This window comes from Emys orbicularis, chromosome 9 (genome assembly GCF_028017835.1).
Source record: "Emys orbicularis isolate rEmyOrb1 chromosome 9, rEmyOrb1.hap1, whole genome shotgun sequence".
NCBI classification, from domain to species: Eukaryota; Metazoa; Chordata; order Testudines; family Emydidae; genus Emys; species Emys orbicularis.
The window spans coordinates 76,380,231-76,405,399 of record NC_088691.1 but is presented as its reverse complement, the minus strand read 5'-3'; positions in this window follow the sequence as shown (position 1 = coordinate 76,405,399).

Sequence of the window (25,169 nt, the reverse complement as noted above, 5' to 3'; positions counted from 1 at the left end):
CTGATAGAGAGATATGCACAGTTGTTTGCTCCCCCAGGTATTAATACATACTCTGAGTAAATTACTAAATAAAAAGTGATTTTATTAAATACAGACAGTAGGATTCAAGTGGTTCCAAGTAGTAACAGACAGAACAAAGTAAGTCACCAAGCAAAATAAAATAAAATGCGCAAATCTATGTCTAATCAAACTAAATACAGATAATCTCACCCTCAGAGATGTTTCAGTAAGTTTTTCTCAGGCTGGACACCTTCCAGGCCTGGGCACAATTCTTTCCCCTGGTACAGCTCTTGTTCCAGCTCAGGTGGTAGCTAGGGGATTCTTCATGATGGCTCCTCTCTCCCTCTCTGTTCTCTTCCACCCCTTTATATATCTTTTGCATAAGGCGGGAACCCTTTGTCCCTCTGGGTTTCCACCCCCCCTCACTGGAAAAGCACCAGGTTAAAGATGGATTCCAGTTCAGGTGACATGATCACATGTCACTGCAAGACCTCATTACTCACTTGCCAGCACACACATATACAGGGAGACTCACAGGTAAACACAGTCATCTGCGGATAATGGTCCTGTTAATGGGAGCCATCAAGATTCCAAACCATCATTAATGGCCCACACTTTACATAATTACAATAGGCCCTCAGAGTTATGTTTTATATTTCTAGTTTTAGATACAAGAGTGGTACATTTCTACAAATAGGATGATCACACTCAGTAGATTATGAGCTTTGTAATGATACCTTACAAGAGACCTTTTGCACGAAGCATATCCCATTTGCATTATAGTCACTTATTGTCAAATTTTTCTAAAATTATCCCAGTTACATTATATTGACTTATTATCAAGTTTTTATAAAACCATATAGACTGCACAACGTCACACCACCTTCCCCCTTTGATCTGTAGGTATTTACCACTACCCCATGACAAGGTTATTAAGACAATTTTTTTTATTCTTTCAAGAGATTTTCCATCAGTATCTTCCTTACTAAGCATATATACTAGTTTTATATGCAGCATCGTCCAAGTAGATTTATTTATTTATACAGGTTCACTTTTGTCATTTTTCATTTTAATGTCTTTAAAGAAGTTGCTTGGCTTTAAAGCAACTGCACACGCAAATGCACATGCTTTATAAATGAAGGTGGAAAAAAAGAGGTAAAAGAATTATAGATCATGAAAGGTTTTACCCACAAATTTAAAACGGCAGCAGGGAGAATGACTTTCCTTTTTCATACTGAGTTTCACATTCAGCGTTGATCACACATGAAAAAACAAGGTAGACAGACATATAGGGGAACCATTGCTGCCACTGCTGACCCTGTTGCTGGTATCGTATAATCTATTTACCCCAACACTGATTTTGCAGCAAGTATAAACACAGGAAAAAAGCTAATTCTGGAAGCAAATACCCCACTAGGCTGAAGAGGTGAAACAGTGTCAGGTTGGTGGCTTCATGGAGTTACACCAAGGAGAATTAAAAAAAGGATACAGTAAATCCTTTTGGATTTAGAAAATTACAGTTTAACATAAGAAGCCAAATCCTGCTGGGTTTGCTTATACTAGTAGTCCCACTGAAGTTAGCCATGTATAAGACTAGGTCTACACTAGAAATTTTTGCCGGTATAGTAATGTCAGCTAAAGATGTGATATTTTTAATGGCATTTCTATACTGGCAAAAGCCCTTGTATAGACAATTATACCAGCAAAAAGTGCTTTTTGCCAAGATAGCTTATTTCATTTAGGGAACTGGTATAAGCCGTACCACTAAAAGCACATTTTTTTGCTGATAGAAGTTATGTCTACACTGGAAGGGTTTGCCAGTATAGGTATACCAGAAAACCTTTTCTAGAATAGGCTAGACCAGTGTTTCCCAAACTTGTTCCGCTGCTTGTGTAGGGAAAGCCCCTGGCAGGCCGGGCCGGTTTGTTTACCTGCCGCATCCGCAGGTTCGGCCGATCGCGGCTCCCACTGGCCGCGGTTTGCTGCTCCAGGCCAATGGGAGCTGCTGGAAGTGGCGCAGGCCGAGGGACGTACTGGCCGCTGCTTCCAGCAGCTCCCATTGGCCTGGAGCTATGAACCACGGCCAGTGGGAGCCGCGATCGGCCGAACCTGCGGACGCGGCAGGTAAACAAACTGGCCCGGCCCGCCAGGGGCTTTCCCTACACAAGCGGCGGAACAAGTTTGGGAAACACTGGGCTAGACCTAAAAAAACCACAATGTGGTCTATAAGTATCTACATGGGGAGAAAATATTTGATAATGGGCTCGTCAGTCTAGCAGAGAAAGACATAACACTATCCAATAACTGGAAGTTGAAGCTAAACAAATTCAGATGGAAAATAAGGCATGGATTTTTATCAGTGAGAGTAAATAACCACTGGAACAATTTACCAAGAGTCGTGGTGGATTCTCTATCACTGACAATTTTAAAATCATGATTGGATTTGTTTTCTAAAACATATGCTGTAGGAATTATTTTGGGGAAGTTCTATGGCCTGGGTTATGCAGAAGGCCAGACTGGATGATCACAATGGTCCCTTCTAGCCTTGGAACCTATGAATTTATGTTCTGAGATGGATTTCAAGCTAGCTTTAAGGCTAACCCCTTTCAGAGGCAGGTATTTGTAACATAAGATCAATTCATATCAACTGAATGAAGCATTTTTAGAAGATAGGTAGTATGAGTGGCTTTAACCTGCTCAAACTGCTGTTTTCCCCCTTGTAATGCTTAGAAGAAGCTTGTCATGAACTTCTAAGTAAAGATATTGTAGTTTGTTATTCATTTTCCCAAGGGAATACTGAAACAGCTTACATGACCACCAATCTCTTGCCAAGTCTGTGTTTATACCCTTTACCATAATAGGAAATTAAATGATAAGTTACAAGAAACATTTAATAGATAAAAAGGATCTTTCACCTGAATGATGATGAGACGCCAGCTCTGGAAGCTACTAACAGTTTTGTTTTAAACACTCAGAATCAGATTTGGACAGCTTTACTCAAGGAGAGTACTTCCTTACCTCATGAGTAGTCCTACTCATTCAAATGGAATGTTTGAAATTGAAGGCTTTTTCATTTATGATTTTTTTCCATGAGAATTTTTATAGAAATTTTTCAGTTTCAATTTCCCCCCCTATATTTGACTTGTTTTTCTTCATTGTTTTGGTTTCCTTTCCCCTCTTTTTTTCTTCTTCCCTCCTTTCTCCCCAATTTCCTTCTAGTTTTCAATCTAAAAAGGGAAAAAAAGAGGAAAAAAGAAAAAATAATAAAAGACCAAATATTTTTCATTTTAAGAACGTAAGAACGGCTGTACTGGGTCAGACTAAAGGTCCCTCTACCCCAGAATCCTGTCTTCTGACAGTGGCCAATATCAGGTGCCCCAGAGGGAATGAACAGAACAGGTAATCATCAAGGGATCCATCCCATGTCACCTATTTTTTAGCTTCATCAACAAAATGGATTTAAAAAAAAAAAGCACAAAAATCCCCAAATTAGAAAAAAGGCCATTCCCTTCAATGGGAAAAAAAAAAAGAAATTGTCCCGTCCCCCGACCACCAAATGCAACTAGCCCTACTTACTACACTGATAAGTCCATTCAGCTGTTAACCAAAAAACTGTTATTTCAAGTGGATGAGGGTGAATGCCAAGCAATGCTTCTGCAGGAAGGTTGTCAAGGCTAACCTAACTCTTATTGTGATAGTTATTATCCCTTTATTTCCCCTAATAAACTTCGCTTTAATAAAAAACAACAACCTGAATTGGATTCGGTGACTTTTAGTATAGACCAGTGATTCTCAACCTTTCCAGATTATTGTACCCCTTTCAGGTGTCTGATTTGTCTTGTGAACTCCAAGTTTCACCTCACTTAAGAAGTACTTGCTTACAAAATCAGATATAAAAATAGAAAGGTGTCACAGCACACTATTACTAAAAAATGCTTACTTTCTGATTTTACCATATAATTATAAAATAAATCGATTGGAAGATAAATATTGTGCTTACATTTCAGGGTGATATTTGAGCCTATTTTTCACTGGTGACCCTTGTCTGGAGCCCGAACCCCAGGTGGTGGGGCTGAAAGCATGTAACTTAGCTTCATGGGGCCCCCTGTGGCATAGGGCCATGGGCAATTGCCCTGCTTGCCACTCCCTAATGCCAGCTCTGCACTTTGCGATCCCCCTAAACCCATCCCTAGGGGCTGCAACCCTGAGGTTGAGAAACACTGATCTAGATGATTTGAGAACCCCCTGGAAGACCTCTGTGTACCCCAGGGGTACGCGTACCCCTGGTTTAGAACCACTAGTATAGACAAACATTGTCCAATTATCTAGAAACAAAGGGAAATGACCTCTTCCTACAGGAGACCAAGTCAGGAGCAGAGGTACTGGTCTGTGCACTGAATCAGTGGTACAATAACTGAAGAGTGCCCTCCCTGAAATATCACTGGCTGAATTGTGGGCAAAGAGCAAGTGAGTAACACCTGTAGTGCAAAAGGCCTGGCTTCAAAGGAGTATTGTTTAAGCATACGGTGATTTTTCTCATATTTTTAACTTTCCATTATAATCACCTCAACATGTAGTTTTGAAAGTATTTTGAACTGCTAGCCATTTCAATTCATTGTCATGTTTTCCAGCCTCTGGAGCAATGCTGTCCCAAATGAAGACAAAGTAGTGACATTATGGCTGTCAAACGAAGTTACTTGTATCTGACAGCAACAGCTATTGCTTTAGTACAAAATTTCAAAGTCCTCTACGCATGATCTGTTTCATTACAAGAACCAATTGTGATGGGATTTGTGTGTGTGTAACAGCTAACGTTCCTTTTATTAACCCACATACAATAACTGGATTAACCCCAAGAATCAAGACGCATGGGTTATGAATCCAAAAGCAACCATCATTGGTGACATTGCATTTGATGTCAACATGGTTATAGCAATAAAATCAAAAGCACGGTGGAGGAAATCTCATTATAGTCTTTTTACGTGAGAAATTGAAACTGAACAAATTCAAAGTGAAATACCATACAATGAAACCAGATACAAGAACTTTTATTGTAGTGTGTTCACATAAAAGACACCCTGAGAGATGATACAGACTATATTAATGGTGACTTTCAAGATTGCTTCCTCCATATTTTATTTAAATCTTAATTTATTAGGACTTTTATTGCAATTTAGAATTAATTTAAACCCGTTTACTATGAAGTGTCAAAGTAATCTCACCATAGAAATCTCAATTAATGTACTACTTTTCTAAAAAAATGTCCTTTTCATATTTGCAAAATGTAATCATTGTTGTATAATTATATATGGATAAAATACAAACAAGACGAATGAAAAGCTGTCTTAGTGTATCACTTCAATTTTAAATGGATATTTGCTTCACAGCTCGTAATATTACACCACAGTAAATGTTTTCTTTACTGGATTCTTGAATATCTTATAATTTAGGCCTCAGTTCTCCAAACTCATAAATAGGTCGACATGAAACTACTCCCATGAATAGCCGTGTAGAATTGAACACTACTCACGTGCAGGGTTAAACACATTTGTAAGTCTTGAAGGATCAGACCTTTAAACCTTAACACACTCCTGTAATAATATGTCCCACATCACAGGGATGCCATTACAGTCAATTGGCTACAGGCAGATTGTGTCTGTCTCCTACACAGGTATTGAAGGTATATTAGTTCTATGATTTTGCTGCTGCTGTTGTTCCTGTGTCTAGTTGGAAAGGGGTAAACTAAATGGAAAGAAAAGTGATGGGAGAGGGGACACTGAAGGGAGGAGGTATGAGGGGCAGTCCTGGATTAACCAATATGCAGTCAATGTACTTGCACAGGGCCCGCATCTCAGAAGGGCCCCAAACCACTGGGGGGAAGGGGACCAAAAAACACAAAAGCAAACCTGATCAGCGCTCTGCCAGGTTGCAATGCAACTCTCACAGATTTGGTCCAAGGAGCTTTTCTCTCTCATGTCCCAGGGCAAGGCACTATGGCAGACATCGTATTCAGGGAATGCAAGGATTTAGTACAGCTAATTATGCTGTCAGCACTAGCCTTTGAAAAGGGGGCAGGGAGAGAGCAGAGCCTTATGGAGTACTCATGAGAGGAGAGAGAGAGGGTCTTGGATGGGTTTTTAAGTGTTTCCTCCGAGTAAAATAACAGAACAAAAACCAAAACAAACACACCCACCTTTGCTGCTGTTGGGGGCCCTAGAGAGTGACATAGGCAAGGGACAGATGTGGTCTTCTTCCTCAATCTCCATGTGACAAGGAGGAAGTTCTTCCCACACAGATGCTATTCCTCCCGTCAGCCAACTGCGTTTCAGAGCTGCCAACCATTACTATTCTCCAGGATGCATGGCACCTTTACATTTCTCTTGAAAAAAAATCAAGCTGTTTTTGAAGTTCACCATGTCTCAGTTGGCTCTCTTACTTCTCTCAATCTTTAAAAGTAAATGTTAATACCATTTTAATTTAAAAATATATCATCTATGCTCCTTCTCTTCAGATTCAGCCTGGCATCCCAACAGACTTGGAAAAGCATAAACATGAGTGAACTAAAAAAATATGATTTTACAACCACACTACAGCCTTTGTCATGGGAATATCAATATCAGCACTGTAATACTCTGTAATTTGTAAGAGAGCACATCCTACTACTTCAGCTTTTTAAATAGTCTTAATTTTGATTGTCTGACATTCCAGATCTTATCCAAAGACTTTCAAGGCTGCTAAAGTAGTGACATACTATGCATGCAGCATGTTGCTGTCTTGAACAGAATGCTAGAGGAATTTAAAGCACACTGTTGTGGTTCTCGTTCACTGTAAGAGAACTAAAAACATTCTGACATATGAATCCAATTAAAGATGTGAGAACATATTCCAGTGAATCTCAGACCAATGACAACTTTATTATTTCCAAACAAAAATAGATCATTTAAGTTTCAGTGCAAAAGGTTTTTTTGCTTTACAGCTGGGTTGATTACAGGGGATGTAATCTGGATGTGAGAAGCCTTATTAATTAAGCATTAACTAAGACCACCACCTGAGAAAGAGAGCTAGTGTCTAACAACCCAGAGGAAAGACCTGGGGTGAGAAAATAGCCAGGTCTTACTAGCTGACAGATGGGAGAGATGGCAGATAAATCTGAGCTAATAATTAACTATTAATAATTTGATTAATTTACCTTTTATTTCCTATTCACAAATTCTCCATGAGATGACTCTGAAATTCTCAAATGTATTTCTTGTTAAAAATTATTGTGCAAATTGCCAATAGAGGAGGAGAGGTTCTTTGAGTTACATCAATGAATACATTCAGTGCAACTACTCATGGTACATAAAATTAAACATGCACATAAATAGTTGCAGGATCTGGGTAAAATAGCCATGAATGTTGGTAACAACTGCAAGGCATATCCAAGTTTATAATGCATGGTTGACACAGTTACTTATCAAGAGCCCTACATCCAGCCAGTGAAATGAGAGGAAAAATTCTGAAACCAAAGGTCTGATTGCCTATGGTAATTGCTTTGTTATGCAGGAATCATCAGATGGCACTGTTACACGTACTCTTACCAGTTCTCCTCCTTAATGTGAAAGCAGTGTATATCTTTAGAAGAAATATTAGTTGTTAGTTTTATGGATGTAGAACTTTTGGGGAAAGCTGTGGCAAACAGCAAGAGGATTTGCTCTCTGTCTTAATCTTTCTAACTGCAGTTAATCTGAGGGCAGAGTTGTTTCCTGAGAATAAGGCATTGGTGTTTGGGCTGAGATTCCAGGAAAAAAGGCGTTTGCCTGAATGCCGTTTTGTGACCACCTCCGTTCAAAGACTAGTGTATACAGTGTAACTAAAGCAAGTTGCACTCAGAAAATCTCCAGACTCTGCCTTACTAATTTTTCCTCTAATGGGAAACTGACCTCCAAGACTATGACATCGGCTTCTTGCTTTGCAGTACCAATACCCTTATTCCATAGTTGTTGTATAATAATATACAGCCAAAATCTAAACATTTGTTATGATCAGACTACATTCTACACTGACTATCACAATGCTGTTTATTAATGCTGATATTTATACTTGGTGGTAGTTAGAGATTTTTGGAAAGGTACCTGAAAAATGATCAGGGAAGATTGAGTGGGCTGATAAAACCGTCACACTTCCACTAAGAAATTACCTATTTTGTTGAAGAGCTTCCTTAATTAAGGGAGTTCAAACATTAAAGATGCCAATAGTGTTATCACTGAGTTATACCTGCCATCGCCCCACTTTTGTTAGATGCCTTTAATCAGTTTCTCCAGCCTCATATGCAAACTTGGTGTTTGTCAAAGCAACCAGAGGGTATTGCAGTTTCAAAGTCCTACCTTGTTCATAGTGAATCTCTCCTGGAGAAAGCTTCATTATCCTGTGTGATCTATTGGTTTGTGGCATAATGATCCACGAGGCAAATCAGCAGACTGCAGCAGTTCATTTGAGTCTGGAATGTGAACAAATGGAGACTTCAATCTGAAGATAACAAATGACGGGAAATCAGCTGGGACATAAACTGAACACTCCAAAGGGAACAGCCACAGTGACAAAACATGCAGCCTGATCCAGGGCAACAAAAGCCGCAAAGAAAAACAACTGGACTAATTTTTAAATATGTTAAGGGTACAGTGGCAAAAACATTTTGCAGGCACAACTGCATGAGCCTAAGTGATTTAAAATGTAAGCCCTAAAAGCCACCAGGACACAGAGAAGCCAGCGAATGAAAAATAGCCAAACTGGAAGGAGAAGAGGGACCACTTCAACATGAGACCACACAACACTGAGAGCATAAAACAAAATCTAGAGCAGGGTCAGACAGCAGGGATGCCCAAATACACCACATTAGGCAGAGAAAGTGAGCAGGCCAGCAGGAGATAAAACTATATCAGTCAGTAATTAAACGTAGCGATTTCTATGTTATGACTGTGAAAGTTGGAGAGTATTTTTAAAGCATGTATGATGTCTATGCATGGCTCAAATGTAAATATTTCCCAGGAAAGTAATATAAACAAGACATATGTATATGTACATATACTATGGACAAATAAAATGCCTTAACATTTCTTTACCTCATATAAAATTGTTAAGACTTAATGTTTGTAAAGTGATTTGGAATCCTGCATAATAGGTGTCATATAAGTAGTATTCATTATTTATAGTCTAATGAAGATCTCCAGACTGAGCACAGATACATGCCGCGTATCACTGGCAAAGTTAGTCAGTCATGTGTTAATCTTGAGAAATCTGTGTAAGATTTATGATTTCTTTCCCATTTTAATAGGTGTATCTTCTGATTAGCTTACAGGAAGTGCATTAATCACTGTTTTAGAGTCTTTTATCTTGATTATATAGAGATTCATTTTGAAACTGTGTGGCCAGACTTCAGTGTAATGATGTTTCATTTATACAGAATATCATTAGCTCAAGCAATAAAAGTTGGCTGGAACTTTTCATAAAATCTCTCGGCATATTTGGTTCACTGTCAGAGCTTTCCTTTCACAATCATATGAGACATTTCAATTTCAAACCCAGGGACACCTCTTTTTGTGTCTAAGAATTAATTAAATAAAGATTTCTTTATTTAATGTAGTTTAATTGGAGAAAGAAGAACACAGGGCACTTCAGAGTGGCTTTCCTAAGAGTTGCTTCATTTAGGGCAATAGCTAGAACTTCGTATTACAATATTTAGGGTTATAACTATTATTCATAGTACAATAAATGTGCATACATATTTTGCACAGAAAAAACCCTCAAGACATCCATCACCATGAGATTCTGCCTGCAGGCTAGAAACACAGAAAATGGTCCCTGTAACCTCCAGCGAGTTATTCCATCATTAGATTAACCACTACTAAGGCAAGCCCATACATCATTAAAAAAGACAAGTGCAGTGTTGGCAATACAAGAATAATAAGTAGAACAACCTGCATTGTCACTTTGTGTAGGAATGTAGCAGAAATTTTAGAGACACTGGGTGGGATGAATATGTAGTCACTACAAAAAAATGATGAACCAAATGCCTGTTCAGCAGATGTGTCTATCTAGTTTATCAGTATTTACACTACATTATGGTTACAGTATGAAAATTGACTTCATTAGTCGCAATGTCAAAATGGGCTTCTCTGACATGCAGAATATTGCATTTTGTTATCCTACTAATGAATTAAATGCTTTTTACTTAACCTTACCTTTATTCCCCTCTCTGTTTTAGTGACAGCTTGTTATTTATGTGAAATATTTCCCATCTAAGCTCGTTTGCAGAGCACTGCAAGTAAATACTGAATATCCACAAGGGCCAGAGTTCGCCTCCATTACTCACACTGAATAGACATACACATCTTCTCTGTAATATTCAGGATCATCATCCCGATTTTTCTGTGTGTGCTCACCATTACTATCAGTTCACATTCCTCCATGTTGGCATAGTGTTGATTTATTTTATGGTGTCCCAAGTTTTTCTTTCTTGGCAGCAGAATTATCCTTAGTCAGTCTACCTGCACAGTTGTATAGTATTTTTAGGTTGTGCATCACAATATATTGGTCCCAAACTTCATGTGTATTTTAAGTTCCTGTTGAATCAGTTAGAGACTCCAGTCAAAGCAGGGGGGAAAGTGATAAAATAGGCCCCAGGCAGGGCGATCCTATCCCCCTGCACTCCAAGACCAGAAGTGCTTAAGGGAGACTCCTCTCACACTTTGGGGAAGCTAGAACCCAAATGGCCCCTCCCCTCTCCCTCTCCTTCAGGACCTTCAGACATTTGGAAAACTTTCTGTAATTCTGACAGAATTTTATGCACACTGTGCTGATTGGCCGTTTGTTCCAATCCTCTCTCTCCCCATCCCTCAGTCTCTTCACCTCATCTTCACTCCACATCTTCTCCCCCACCCTCGTCCTCCTTGCCTTCACTTTTCTTTCAATTTAGCGTATCCCTTTCTAACTTGCCCTTCCCCCCTCAAAATGGAATTAACATACTGTTTGCTGCCATTTCATTGTTCACTCTGCCTGTGCTGTAGTTTTTTCTTCACCCTGTGTCTGTCTGGCCTATTTAGATTGAAAGCTCTTGGTGGCAGGAACTATCTACTTCCCTGTGTTTATACAGTGCCTAGGACAATGGGGCCTCTTCTTGGTTGGTCCTTAGGCACTACCATAATAAAATATGATTAATCATAATAAGTGAGTACACAAGTGATGGACTATTGTTCCCTTAATAATCTGTGTAATTTGGTGACCAGTCCTGACTATATTAATCTAATGCATAATTGTACAATAATGACGGGGGGCCTCAAGCTTGCTGACAGGAATTTCATACACACAATACAAAATGGTAACTTACCTTTCATGGCTGTTGTTCTTCGAGATGTGTTGCATGGTAAGTGCATACCTCATGCACTGCTGCCAGAGAGTTTTCCCTAGTACAGGGATCGGCAACCTTTGCCACGCAGCCTGTCAGGGAAATCCGCTGGCGGGCCGGGACGGTTTGTTTACCGGCAGCATCCGCAGGTTCAGCTGATTGCAGCTTCCACTAGCTGAGGTTCGCCGCTCCAGACCAATGGGGGCTGCAGGAAATGGCAGCCAGCACATCCCTCGGCCCACGCCGCTTCCTGCAGCCCCCATTGGCTTGGAATGGCAAACCGCGGCCAGTGGGAGCTGTGATTGGCCGAACCTACGGATGCTGCAGGTAAACAAACCAGCCCAGCCCACCAGCGGATTTCCCTGACGGGCCGCGTGCCAAAGGTTGCCGATCCCTGCCCTAGTGGTACCCATAGGGGTGGTCTCACTCACCAATGAGCTCCTTGTGTAATGATACAAGGTATAAAGAGCAGAGTCGCCCCACCTCTCCCTCAGTTCCTTCTCACAAGAATTCAACTGTAGACTCCAATGCATTGGGGAAGGAGAGTGGGTCATGTATTGGAGATATGCCCAACACATCTTGAAGAAGAACAGCTACAAAAAGTAACCTTTTTTTCCTTTGAGTGCTTGCAAATGTCCATTACATACAGTCCTATCCAAGTAAGAGGCTCAATGAACACTGAGGGTATGGAGTCTTCACTCATCCCTATGAGTGCAGTTTCAGGAAGAACCCTGGCAAGTAGATAGATTGATTCAAGTGAAAGTCAGAAATCACTTTCGAAAGGAACTTAGGGTGTGACAGCTGCACTTTGTCCTTGTAGAAAACTGTGTATGGTGGGTCAGTGATCAATGCATTCAAGTTCACCTACCCTCTTGCTTGAGGTGATGATTACATGGAAGGTCACCTTCACTGACAGGTGCAAAATCAAGCATTGATGCCAACTGCTCAAAGGGAGGATCATAAGTGGCGACAACACTAAGTTCAGGTCCCAGGAAGGTACTGGGTCTCTGATGGGTGAAAACAATCTATCTTGACCCTTAAGGAATCTGTGAGACTGCTTTCACTCATCCTATTTATGTCTGAGAGTGAAAAGCTGAGATGGCTGCCAGGTGCACCCTGATGGAGCTAAGCACTAAACCTGACTCCTTGAGGTTCAAGAAATAGTCAGGTATCATTTGAATTTTAGTCTGCATCAGGCAGACTGATGGGCTGTTCCCCCTACATCATCCCTGAAGGGGTTAAGTTGTCTCAGAAGGAGCTAATTAACCTAATAGGTAGCACTTAGGAGATGACTTAGGCTTGACTGACAAGCACTAATTGATGATGGAGTTCATCTGGGCAGAGTAGGTGGAGCTTGTTTAAAGCCAGGAAGGTAGAGCAGAAGGGGACTGCAGTGTGGAAGGCCTAGTCAGGAGAGAAAGCGCAAACACAGAGGAGAGCAGAAGCCCTGGGATCCTGACCCTTAGGGAAGAGTTTATCCAGAGCAGTGGTGGAGAAGAAACCCTGCAGAGGTCAGAGTATGAAGAGACCAAGGGAAATGGCAGCAAGGATGGAGGCGTGTAGACCTTGGATGCTGATTCAAGGGCTGGAACCTAGGCTTGGGTTCTCTTATCAGCCACTAGGAAAGTGGCATAGTTTTCAATCGTAAGACTACCTGGAATGGTTGGTCCAGTGAGACTCTGCTACCACTCCAGAAGGAGAAAACTGTACAGTGACCTGGCCAGAGGGCCAAGCCAAAAAGAGGAAGCACTGTGACTCCTAAAGAGCACAAATGAGTGAAGGAAGGGGCCATCAAATCAGTCAGAGCTGGTCCCAGATGCAGCCACACAGGAGTGTCCCAACTTTGAGTAAACCCCCTGACAGAGACAATATGGGAAGCTGACCATATGGAGAAACATTTCCACTTACTCAGGAAGGAGCCCTCATGGCAGGTTTCCTGCTGTTCAGTGGTGCTCCTCAGTGTGATCCTTAACAGCTTGCATCCTCTTCATTCAACCCTGGAGGCACTATGCTGTGAGATGGAGCACTTGTGGATTCGGGTGTGGTATCCAGCCATGTGGAAGCATGCATCCTGTAAGTTGAGGGCAACATAACATTCTCATGGATCTAGGAAAGGGATAATTGCAGCTATGGACACCATGCAGAACTTTATCTCCTTGATGTATTTATTGAGGTTCCAAAAGTCCAAGATGGGTCTGAGACCACCTCTGGCTTTGAACATCAGGAAGTAATGGTAATAAATTCCCTATCCTGGTGACACAAGGGCACCCAAAGAATGTAGAGTTGGCACTACTTGTCTTAGCACAGACTCATGAGATGGGTCTCTGAAGAGGAATTGGGTAGGTAGGTGGGAGGGGCAGGATGGAAAAAAATTGAAGGGTATATTCGCATTCCAACGTGCTTAGCATCAACTTGTCTGAGGGTGATGCATTGTCAAGCATGGATGAAATTGGACAACCTCTATATTCATTCACTGCTGCCACCATTAGTGATTCAGGTCTGGGGTGTAGATAAAATTGTTCAAACTCCTGAGATGGAACTTGATATTTTACTCTGTTCTCTTAGTAACCAGTGGAATGGAGGAAGGGGTTTGGCTGGCTACTTAATGACCTCATTTATGGGCAAGGCCACTTTCCTTGGTGTACTGGAATGGAGAATATCAACAAGTTTAGGGGTAGTTTCTTCCAGAAGCACTACTTGAATACTCAGAGAGAGTGCTATCCTTCTAAGGAGCTCCTGATGCACCTCAAAATCACGTGGTATTGGGGTGGAATCTTCCCGTACCAGGGCCTCATCAGGCAACGACTACGACGCCTGCAGAGGAGGTAAGAGAGAAAGCTCCCTAAGCTGCTCCTGTGGTACCAGGAGATGTTGTTGCTCTGGGATGGGTTGAGGAAAACCCTGGGCTTGAGTATCCACTAGATGACTGGTAGTGACTGAGGCATGTCTGTCAGTACCTAGATCTTCTAAAGTGAGGGATTGGTGAAACAGAGCTACAGGCTGGAGGCATTCCCCAAGTCATCCAGTAGGGCCATTGGCATTGCAGGGGAGGAGGGGGAGAGGGTTGGTATGGTACCGGGCCCCAGGCGGGTCTGGCACAAACTTTCTAGTCTCTAGCTGAAGCCCTCATGGAATCACACTGACATATATGGGAGTGGGAGGAATCTCCAGAATCTCGGTACCAGGATACTTGAGATCCTACCTCAGAGTCTGATGAGCCAGGGTGGTGCAGTACTGGAAGGGTGCCTCCAGGACAATAATTCAGGATGATGTACTGGAGGGAGAATGAAAGGCTTCCTAGCTGCTGGTAGAGTGTGGCTTGGAGGAGCAGGTACTATAGCTGAGTATATGACTGGAGTGCTCAGCTGCCCATAGTCTCGACTGCTGCACCAATCTCAGAGGAGGGTTGCCAGCTTGAAACAAGGGAGAGGACGATACCAACAGGCACAGTAAGTATCTGGCCATGGCATAGGCCTCTGGAGTGATCAGAACAGACGTAGGCTATTGTCCTGCAAGAATTAAGGGTTGCACTATTAGTGAGGTACCTGGTCTCGACAGTCCTTGAGGGCATATCGGAGTCAATGGTGCAGGTCTGTCTGGAAGAACCATTACCGAGAGCAGCGAGCCAAAGGTCTCGCTCTATCATCAGTAGCGAACCAATCTTCTGTGAAGGAGTCCCGGGCTCTGGATTTCAGGGAACAAGATACCGTTTTTTCCCCCTTATGCTTCTGAGGTCAGGACTGTTCAGAAGCCCTAGACCTTGAAGAAGATGGACCTGGTGACAGGGATCTCCTCCAGCTCTGCTTTGTTGGTAATGCTGCGGGAACACTTGAAGAAGGGGTTGCTGAAGAACTTCCCTTTCAAGACTGAGAAGTTTCAGATGGTGATTTCAGGGCTGCCTCAATGAGGATATAACGGAGATGCATCTCCCTCAGTTTCTTTGTCCTGGTCTTAAAGCCACGGCAAAGAGAGCACCTATCTCTAACATGACCTTCACCCAGGCATTTGAGACAGTGCGAATGAGGGTTATTGATAAGGATAGGTTTTCTGCAGCCCAGGTTGAATCCCAGGGACTTTGGGATAGGCCCTGCTAGTATTGGGTGGGGCCCTGCTAAGCAAAGTTTAGACAGAAAGCTTAAATAATCTAAATAAAATACTAAAATGAATTTAATAAAAACAATAAATGAAAACAAAGCAAAAGTGAAGAGTACCAATAGGTAAGTAGTTTACTAGGAACACTGAAGCTCTGACCATGGGATGATGAGAAGGAACTGAAGAAGGAGGCAGAGCTTCACTTCACAGCATGAGGAGCTTGGTGATGGGCAGGGCTGCCTCTATGGATCATGCTAGGGCAAACACTCAGGTTGTGTACGCACACCGACAGTGTAATGGACATATGCAATGAGGTAAAGAAGAATAAATAAGATCTTGATGTTGTAATGAACTCTGTGGTAACAGACACCTCTGCTGTGTAAATCCCACTGTCTCCTGTAGGGCTCTGCATGGGCACAATGATCCCCACATGTGGAGTTTACTGAAGGATTTTGCCTAAAAAATTAAACCTTTGATTCAGTAACACATATTTAATGTGTTCAATGACTATCATTCTGACAGTGGCAAACACTGTGTTACCTGTTCTACTGTACCACTAATTGACAGTGCTGATAAAAAATGTATCCCTGGATAAAGAATCAAAACAAAAGAAAGCTTAATGAGGATATTTCAGAGAAATCATCACCAAAAGACAATTGTGAAGGACTGAAGATGATCAGGGAAACTTGGCTATTTACTATTTTTTAAATGAAAACAACATTTTAAAATAACTTAGCCACAATGGCACTACCTACATTTTCATGTATACTTTAAAAAGTCATTTTAAGTAAAGGTGCCCTAGAAAACAACTGAAAAATACCACTTACAATTAGGGTGTTACATTATTTATGAATCTGTTTGTTTATTATTCCTATTTCATACACTGTTTTCATTACAGTCAAGCTCATTATTTTTTTCTAGCTATTGTGAAAGTCACAATATCCCAAGGAAGATAAAAAAAAATCTATAGCCTAGCAATTCAATTCATGAACATAACTATAGTCTTGATCCAACTCCTTTTGAAGTCAATGGACGTCTTTCCATTGACTTTAAAGGGAGCTGGATCAGATCCTGAATGTATTGTTTTAGAAAGAAGACAAAAGAGGTATCACATATATGTAGAACCTTATTCCTTTGCAATTCAAACACAACATGATTCTGTAATATAATTATTTCCAAAAATGGTTCTTGAGGCCATAGCTTTTTCCTAGTGGAGATTTTGATTACAAGTGAAAATGAAGTTTGATAGCCTTATCTATGATCCTGCAAGAACTTAAAGTAATGTGTAATTTAAGCATGAAATTAGTCCCATGTCATGCCCATGCTTCAAGCTGTGCATTTGCTAAAGTACTCGGTGGATCAAGCCCCATGTCCTTTGCAGAAGTTGGTGCTCTTTGTACAATCACCTTTCAGTTTGGGATAGTTCACTCATTTCTTGCCTTAAAATAATGAAATAATATCCAGTGAAAATACCTAAAGAATGGCATGGGAATCTTGTACAAACTATAGTTAAAACAAATAAATCTATCAATTAATCATCTGCAACCGTGTTTGTGTTTGTTTAGTATCAAACTTTACTGTACTCTGTTTCTGTAATGGTGGCAAAATAAATCAAGTAATAATTTATAACATAAACCTACCACGATTTTAAGCAGCCTTTGAGCCATGTGAGTTACTATGTTAACTGAATAAAGCAAACTTTCCTTGGAATGTATTTATTCACCGCACTACCTATATTAACTCAGTAGTCTCACCTTTGCATTAACCTTACCACTGCTTTGTCATGTCAGTTCATCTGCTCTAGTGGGGAAGCTTTACCTTAATTATTCTCAGAGCTGAATTCCTGCTATGTTTTCAACATATGGTACTCTAACCAGTTCCTTTCTCTGAGGAAAGGATATTCAGTCCTGCTTCTTCTCTCTTTAAGTATGTGTCCTCTCAGCACTAAATGCTTCTATGTAATATAAAAAGGGAGCAATACAACTTCAGCAATGTCCGTTTTCTGGTATATCAATATTTCACTTTTATCTGAACAAGACCAACAAATGTCATAATGCATATCACATGCAGAATTTAGGACCTCAGTAGGTTTTCAAGGGAATCATCTCTGGATGTTGCTTGTTAAACAACTCCCTTCCATCAGAACCAACAGAAGCCCAATTATGTGGCGTTTCTGTGGAGGGGCTTGCACAGGGTTGGAAAGAGGAGGATTACACCATGTTGCCTTGGTCACCTTCTTTTGTCAGTTTTGACGCAAATAGGCAGGATTTCTGCTCCTTTCATTTAGTCCATGAGAAATATTAGAGGGTGGTATGATCTTGTGTGTATAGAGCTATAAAATAGATACAGTAACAAGTTAGAGGCCATCTATGGCCTGGTCTACACTAACCCCCCAATTCGAACTAAGGTACGCAACTTCAGCTACGTGAATAACGTAGCTGAAGTCGACGTACCTTAGTTCGAACTTACCGCGGTCCAGACGCGGCAGGCAGGCTCCCCCGTCGACTCCGCGTACTGCTCTCGCCGAGCAGGATTACCGGAGTCGACGGCGAGCACTTCTGGGTTCGATTTATCGCATCCAGACAAGACGCGATAAATCGAACCCGGAAGTTCGATTGCCAGCCGCCGAACTACCGCGTAAGTATAGACAAGCCCTATGAGTGCATACCTGGTCTGCTTGGAGTGTCATGGCAACAGCAATGATAGTAGTTAGATCACTGTGCTCCAAAACCACAGACCTCCAGCACCTGAACTAAAGAAGAATCTCCATTAGCTGTTAACAGTGTAGGACATATCACACACAATGCAACAGGCCTGAATCTACCCAGCACACAAACTAGCCAGGTCATTATATATCCCCCTGTTTTTAATATTACAACAGGCAAGTACTTGGGGGGGAAATAGTTAGATAGCATTATCAGGCAACATTAGGTAAGACTATTGAAATCTAGCAGACCCCTCACTCACAAATCCTGTTTTACAAATTAGATTAGCTCTGAATGGAGGCATCTAGAACACTCAGAATAAACTGAAAATAAAATCAGAGTAAAATAAATGAGCAACAGTGTGAGACACTTTCAGAAGTTCCTTTGATTACTGAACACCCTGTACGGATGAGGAAAATTACAGTGCCTCATGAAATTTTAACTTTGATCTTTCATTGCTAACCGTTGCAGGAGGAATACTACTATGTTATGGGATTTCATTATCACTGAGGACTCCTTTCTGGATTTTGGGGAAGAAACAAAAGAGTCAAGTATCACTTTAGAACACTGCCATCCACAAGTCCCTAGTGTTATACTAGACTGAGGAGTAGATCGATTCTTTGTTTGGTGCCCACTCTTTTCTCTATTCTGTAGTAGATATTATAGCTCATGATGGGCATGGTACACAAAATTTGCATTTGAATCTGGATCTGAATTTCCCCCAGTTTTAACAGTGTTCAGATACAGAGATTTGCTGAGCCCATCTCTATTTGCAACTGAAATACATTATTTAACTATAGCATGCAACTGTTCTCTCCTTTTCATTATAGTGTTTTTTATTATAAATTTTATTATAAATCTGAATTAATGCAATGGTATCTAAATCCTTACCCTGTCTATAAATCAATGCTGATGCTGTCTATAAGTCAATGCTGATGCTGTGAACCTTAACTTAAGGGAACTTCTGTTCTGTGCCTTACCTCTTTACTCTCCCTCGGAAGGGTTGAAAGGAGGGAATTGCATCAGACCTGCACTGGGGAGGCCTTTGTAGTATGGTTTCCAAGCTGCCGCCATGGCAACTGGGACTCAGTGAAAATACCACTGAGGGGATCTGGGGCTTTGTGTGGAAGCCTCCCACTTCCATCAATGCATCGAAATACATGGGGATTGCATGTGCTTTTTGGATATCCATAAATTAGGAAGGCAACACTACCAGGCTGCCTGTTGTATAGCCACATATTTTCCCCCTCTTCCTCTCTACCAAAAATTACCTTAGATGGTAGGGTTTTCCACCAAAATTTAGCCCTAATTTTTTTCAGCAGAAGCACATCATCTGGCCTATGATATGAGTATGTGTGTAACATACTTTCCATCAAATTTTGCACCATTATCTTCACATCATAAATGTGCTCAGTCCACATACAGAATACATTATTTAGTTTAATTCTTTTATGGTCCTATATCTTCTACTGAAGGATCCATCCGTTAACTCTGGTACTAAAACTCAAAACAGTGATATCTGGGATATTTCCAAATTTTATCCATTGGGCATAAACTATGATTCCTCCAAATTAGTCTGCTATAATGGAGGGGAAGATAATTACAAGCTAGAGACAGTGAAGAAAACTAAATGATAACTGGTTTTTACTTTAATCCTTATCTCAGTGTCTGAGCAACTCTGGTCCTATGTATTCCTTCAGTTTGGAGTGCAGAGGCAAGGCTGTACTAGTAGCAAATCAGATATTACTTGTTGGTTAGCACAGCTGAGCTGGCCAACAGATAGGAGGAGTGAAGCCATACCCTGCACATCTACTCTGCTGGGGGGAGTAAACAAGCACAGAATCTGCTTACTTATGGGTCCAGATGCACCCTTCCTCAGATTTACTCCACTGCATGAGCATATAATCCAAGTCACACTGTAGCCCACATTATTTAGAATGACTGACGTCAATTACCCTGATCTCATCTATCATCAACCAGTCTTCCTTTTAGATGCACAGATACTCAATATACAACTTTGACTTTAAAATTGAACCTGATTGTTGTGACAGAGGAGGCTTGCTGAATTAATGATTTAACACCGAAAAGAAAACATGTTTGATCCCTCACCTTAAAAGCTTGTCTCCTGCTATAAAAATGTGGTGTGTTTCTCACAAAAGCACTACAGTGTTGTTGGGGTCCACTAGGCATAGCTACCAGGTAACTCGGGAGAGCGGAAGACCAAAGTGTCGATGAAACTCTCTTGCTCTGGGTCTATCTGAACCCCAAATTCCATCTTGTGAGCTCTCACCTACTTCTGTGTTTACTGCTTTACATGCTCTGTAGCAGGCCAAAGCAGAAATGTATTGGTCAGCTTTTCTAGCAGGCAGACTGCTGTAAACAGGCCTTGCAAGGCCAAAAGATAAGCAGGCGTATGGGAACTTTTCTAATTGTAACGGCTAGAGAAGGGAGGGGTGGGAGGAATAAGAGGGAGTTAACAGACAAAGGCTTACACAGAAACAGTTTGGGGTATAAAAGGTAAAAGTTATTTGTATTTGTTGCACTGGATTTGAGGCATGCTGGTCTCCTAGTGCCATTTCAGAGCTCTGAAATAAACTTGGCTTGCTTTCTCCCCTCGGTGTCTTTATTGGTGCCAAGCACACCGGGCCACGGACCATTTGAAGTCCGCCTCGAGCACTTGGGCGGTAACAGTTTTGGCGTCCCTGGGTGGGCTCGAGGCTGAAATTTAGCCTTGCCCGGATCCCTCCTGGTGGCCTACGGATTACGACGACGACCGACGCCCAGCGCGCACCGGTGACTTCATCGGGGGCCTCGGCAGAGACGTGGTTTGCTCGACCCCGGAGGGCACAACGGTGCAACGCACACAGACAGTGGAGAAGCAGCTGCGGGCGACGGTGAGGAACCGGTCCCGTGGATAAGGTAGGAACAGTCCAGTGGGGACTTTATCTGTCTTGACCTGGGGACGCCCAGAGGTCTACCTGTTGTGACTTGGGGACGCCCAGAGTCTCCCTCAGTATGGGGCAGGGACAGAGTACAGCCGGCAGGGTACAGTGTACACCCTTAGAATGCATTCTGGTGAACTGGAAGGTGTTTGGATCTGATCAGTTGATTAAAAGTAAATTGAAAAGGTTCTGTACAGTTGATTGGCCTCAGTACCAGCTGGAGTGCCAAGAAAGGTGGCCACCGGAAGGATCACTTAATTACAACACGATCCTTCAGTTGCTTTTGTTTTGTCAGAGAACAGGTAAAGGGAATGAACATCTCTATGCGTATACGTTTATGGTGTTAAGAAATAGGACTGATATTTTGCTCAAGTGCCATTTGACTCCGACAGGCTCGGTAGTATGTGCTGCTAAACCCCAGAACCCTCCCACTGTTGTAATGCCAGAATCGGTGTCCCCTTCGGCTCCTCCACCCCCACAGGCTTTAGAGAGTACCCCCCCCCCCGTGGGATTGTATCCGTTGATTACTGAGAGTGTGGTAGCCCGTCCAGGAACACAAGAAATCTTTGAAGGATGTCTAGCTAGCCATAAGCCTGACTGGGATGATTGCAATATACTTATGAGAACCCTGTTGTCTGAAGTGGAGTGGATTCAGGTTATAGCCAAGGCTAAGAAGGAAGACAGAGAAGGTATTTAAGGTTTAAAAGGGAAAGCTATTGGACTCCAGAGGTTGTACAGAGAGGAATCCTCAGAAGTGAGTGTGCTCATCCTGGTTTGTTGCTTTAAAGCTCTGTACAGAAGTTATGTTACTGGAAAGGTGTATGATGGCAATGAGTATGTGTTGATGGTTGGAGAAAAGGTGTATGAGTGAAGAGTGGAAGGTTCCTTTGGAAGTTAGAAGAAGCTGAGAAAGGGAGAAGAGGAAAAAGCACAGAATGAGTTAACTGAGAGGAAAATACAGCTAGCAGGCTCATCCAAGGACAGTGTACGCAGCTAAGACTTGGCTGACCCCCAAGAGAAAGGGGGGGGGCTGAATGTGCCCAAGCAACTGAGATCAGCAAAATACTGCAAGGCATAATGAGGACAACAGAAGGGTTAAGAGGCAGTTTTGCTGGACAGTATTGGCTCAAGGATTTAAAAATTCCCCCACTCTGTTTGGACAGGCTTTGGCCAGAGACTTGGAGGAGTGGGATAATTCAGACAGAGCCCTCCTGCTGCAATATGTAGATGACTTATTAATTGCTGCTGTGGGTCTAATCCCTTGTCTCAGAGCTACTGTGAGTCTCCTAAACTTTATTGGATTGCGAGGATACAGGGTATCTCAAAACAAAGCCCAATTTGCTCTTTCAGAGGTTCAATATCTGGGATTTCACATCAGGCAGGGAGAGAGACAGCTCTCAAACGAAAGAAAGGAGGCTATCTGCCAAGTTCCCATCCCCAGCAATCGTAAACGGCTTAGAGCATTCCTGGGCATGGCAGGCTTTTGCAGAATATGGATTCCAGAGTTTGGACTGTGGGCTAAACCTCTGTATGAATGTGTTAAGGGAGCGGATCATGACCCCTTTCACTGGTCCCCAGAAGCGGACAGGGCATTTAAGATCTTGAAAAGGAAGCTAATGGAAGCTCCAGCCCTCGGCTTGCCCGATATATCTAAGCCGTTCCAACTGTATGTGCATGAACGAAAAGGGGTAGCTTTGGGAATGCTTACCCAGCTATTAGGTGCCTGGAAGCGTCCTGTAGCATACTTTTCTAAACAACTGGATCAAGTTTCAAAGGGATGGCCAGCCTGTTTGAGGGCGGTCGCAGCTACTGCTCTAGTGCTTGGGGAAGCTGAGAAACGGACAGTGGGAGGAAGTGTGCAAGTGTATGTTCCCCATATGGTCCGAGCCTTGCTGGACACTAAGGGGGGTCTTTGGCTCACACAGGCTCGGGTTGCTCGGTACCAGGCGAAGCTGTTAGAGAATCCTGAAGTCACCCTGCAGATCTGTCCCTCCCTTAATCCAGCTACCCTGCTAACAGAGACAGAAAAGCAGGAACATGACTGTTTAGAAATCATAGATGTTCAGTATTCTAGCCGCCCATATCTAAAAGATCAGCCACTCCCAAATGCTGACTTGGAATGGTATACAGATGGAAGTAGTACTGTTGTGGATGGGCAAAGGAGGGCTGGTTATGCTATTGTGTCTCTTCATGATACCGTGGAAGCTGAGAGTTTACCGGCAGGAACGTCAGCCCAGCTTGCTGAACTAGTGGCCCTGACCCGTGCCCTCGAGCTGGCAAAAGACAAACGGGTTAATATCTTTACTGACTCAAAGTATGCTTTTGGGGTATTGCATGCTTACACTGGTTTGTGGAAGCAAAGGGAATGCTAACAGCCCAAGGCTCTCCGGTTAAGCATGGGTCTCAAATTCTCCGGCTTTTAGAAGCAGTACAACTCCCCTCAGCAGTAGCAGTGGTGCATTGCAAAGCCCATCAAAGGGAAGATCAAGATGTAACCAAGGGCAATGCCAGAGCAGACAGGGAAGCTAAGCGAGCTGCTACCCTGAAATCACCAACAGAGGAGAATGCCCAAATGCATGCCCTCATCCCATCAGTGGGTGTGCTTGCAGCCCCTCAGTACTCCCAAGAGGACAGAAACCTGGCTGACAGTCTCAGTCTCCAGGAAAAAGAGGGATGGTTTTATTCCACAGAGGGAAAAATCCTCCTGCCCAAGGGCCTGATTCGACCGGTGTTGCAGAAACTGCATCAAACCACACACGCAGGCAGAGAGGCTCTCACCCAGCTCATGACTAAATATTTTCTAACCTCTGGACTTAAACCCCTAGCATCACAGGTACAAGCTGAATGTTTAATCTGCCAAAAGAATAACCCTCGACCAGGAGTAGCAGTGCCTCCAGCCATCCTGGAACCTACCCCAGGCCCAGGATTGGTGTGGCAAATAGACTTTACTGAGTTTCCCAGGACTCAAGGGTACAGGTACCTTCTTGTTTTAGTGGATCGATTCAGCGGATGGCCTGAAGCCTTCCCATGTCGTAACAACACTGCCAAGACAGTGGCGCTTAAGTTTGTCAAGGAAATCATTCCTCGCTTCGGCCTTCCTCAGTGGATGGAATCTGATAATGGAACACACTTCACATCTCAAGTGGTTCAAAAGATATCAAGTGCTCTGCATTCGTGCTCTCCCTAAGGGTAGGATAGGGCTTAGTCCCTTCGAGATTATGTTTGGAAGAGCATGGCCTATGAATGGTACCCCAGTTCTCGCAGGGGAATGGGAAGTGGGGTGTGGTTTCTTGTCTCAGTACATGTGCCCTCTGTCTGCTGTTCTTTCTTTTCTTCACAGGTACACCAAAGATTCACAGCCTCTTCTGCTGGATACTCCGGTCCACTCCCTGCAGCCTGGTGACTCCGTTCTCGTGCGGACCTGGAAGGACGAGCCTCTCCAAGAGAAGTGGAAGGGACCCCACACCGTCCTGCTTGTCACCCATACAGCGGCAAGGGTCGAAGGACACAAGAACTGGATTCATCACTCTCGACTGAAAGCAGTGCCCATTCCTGAACCGTGGACTGTCCAGCCTGTGGAGAAGACTGCTAACGACGATTTGGGACTTAAGCTGCTATTCAAAAGACAGTAAGGATCACTGGGAATGCGTTGTGATCTTTCTGAACAGTCACAGCATACTCCCCGCGAGAACCCTGAGCATTGGTTTTATTTTCTCACAGAAGGCTGACCTGGCCTATGTATTTGGTCTTGTTATTTTTTTGACTTGTTTAGTGTCAATAATTCTTCTTGTCTTTTGGGCATTTAGGTTGTTGTAAACACAATATGGGTTCAGGTTTAGGGTCTCTCACTGTTCCTTTACTGAATGCCACCGGTTGGCAAACCGGAGCTGCATTCTTTACCCTTTCCCCACAAACCACCCTACAGGACTCACAAGGTAACAATGGAAGGGCTAGTTATGGTGAAGCCTTTTGGGTTTGTGGTACTAGTGCCTACAAATGGCTTCCTAATGGTTGGCATGGTAGCTGTTACAAAGGCTATCTTGCTCC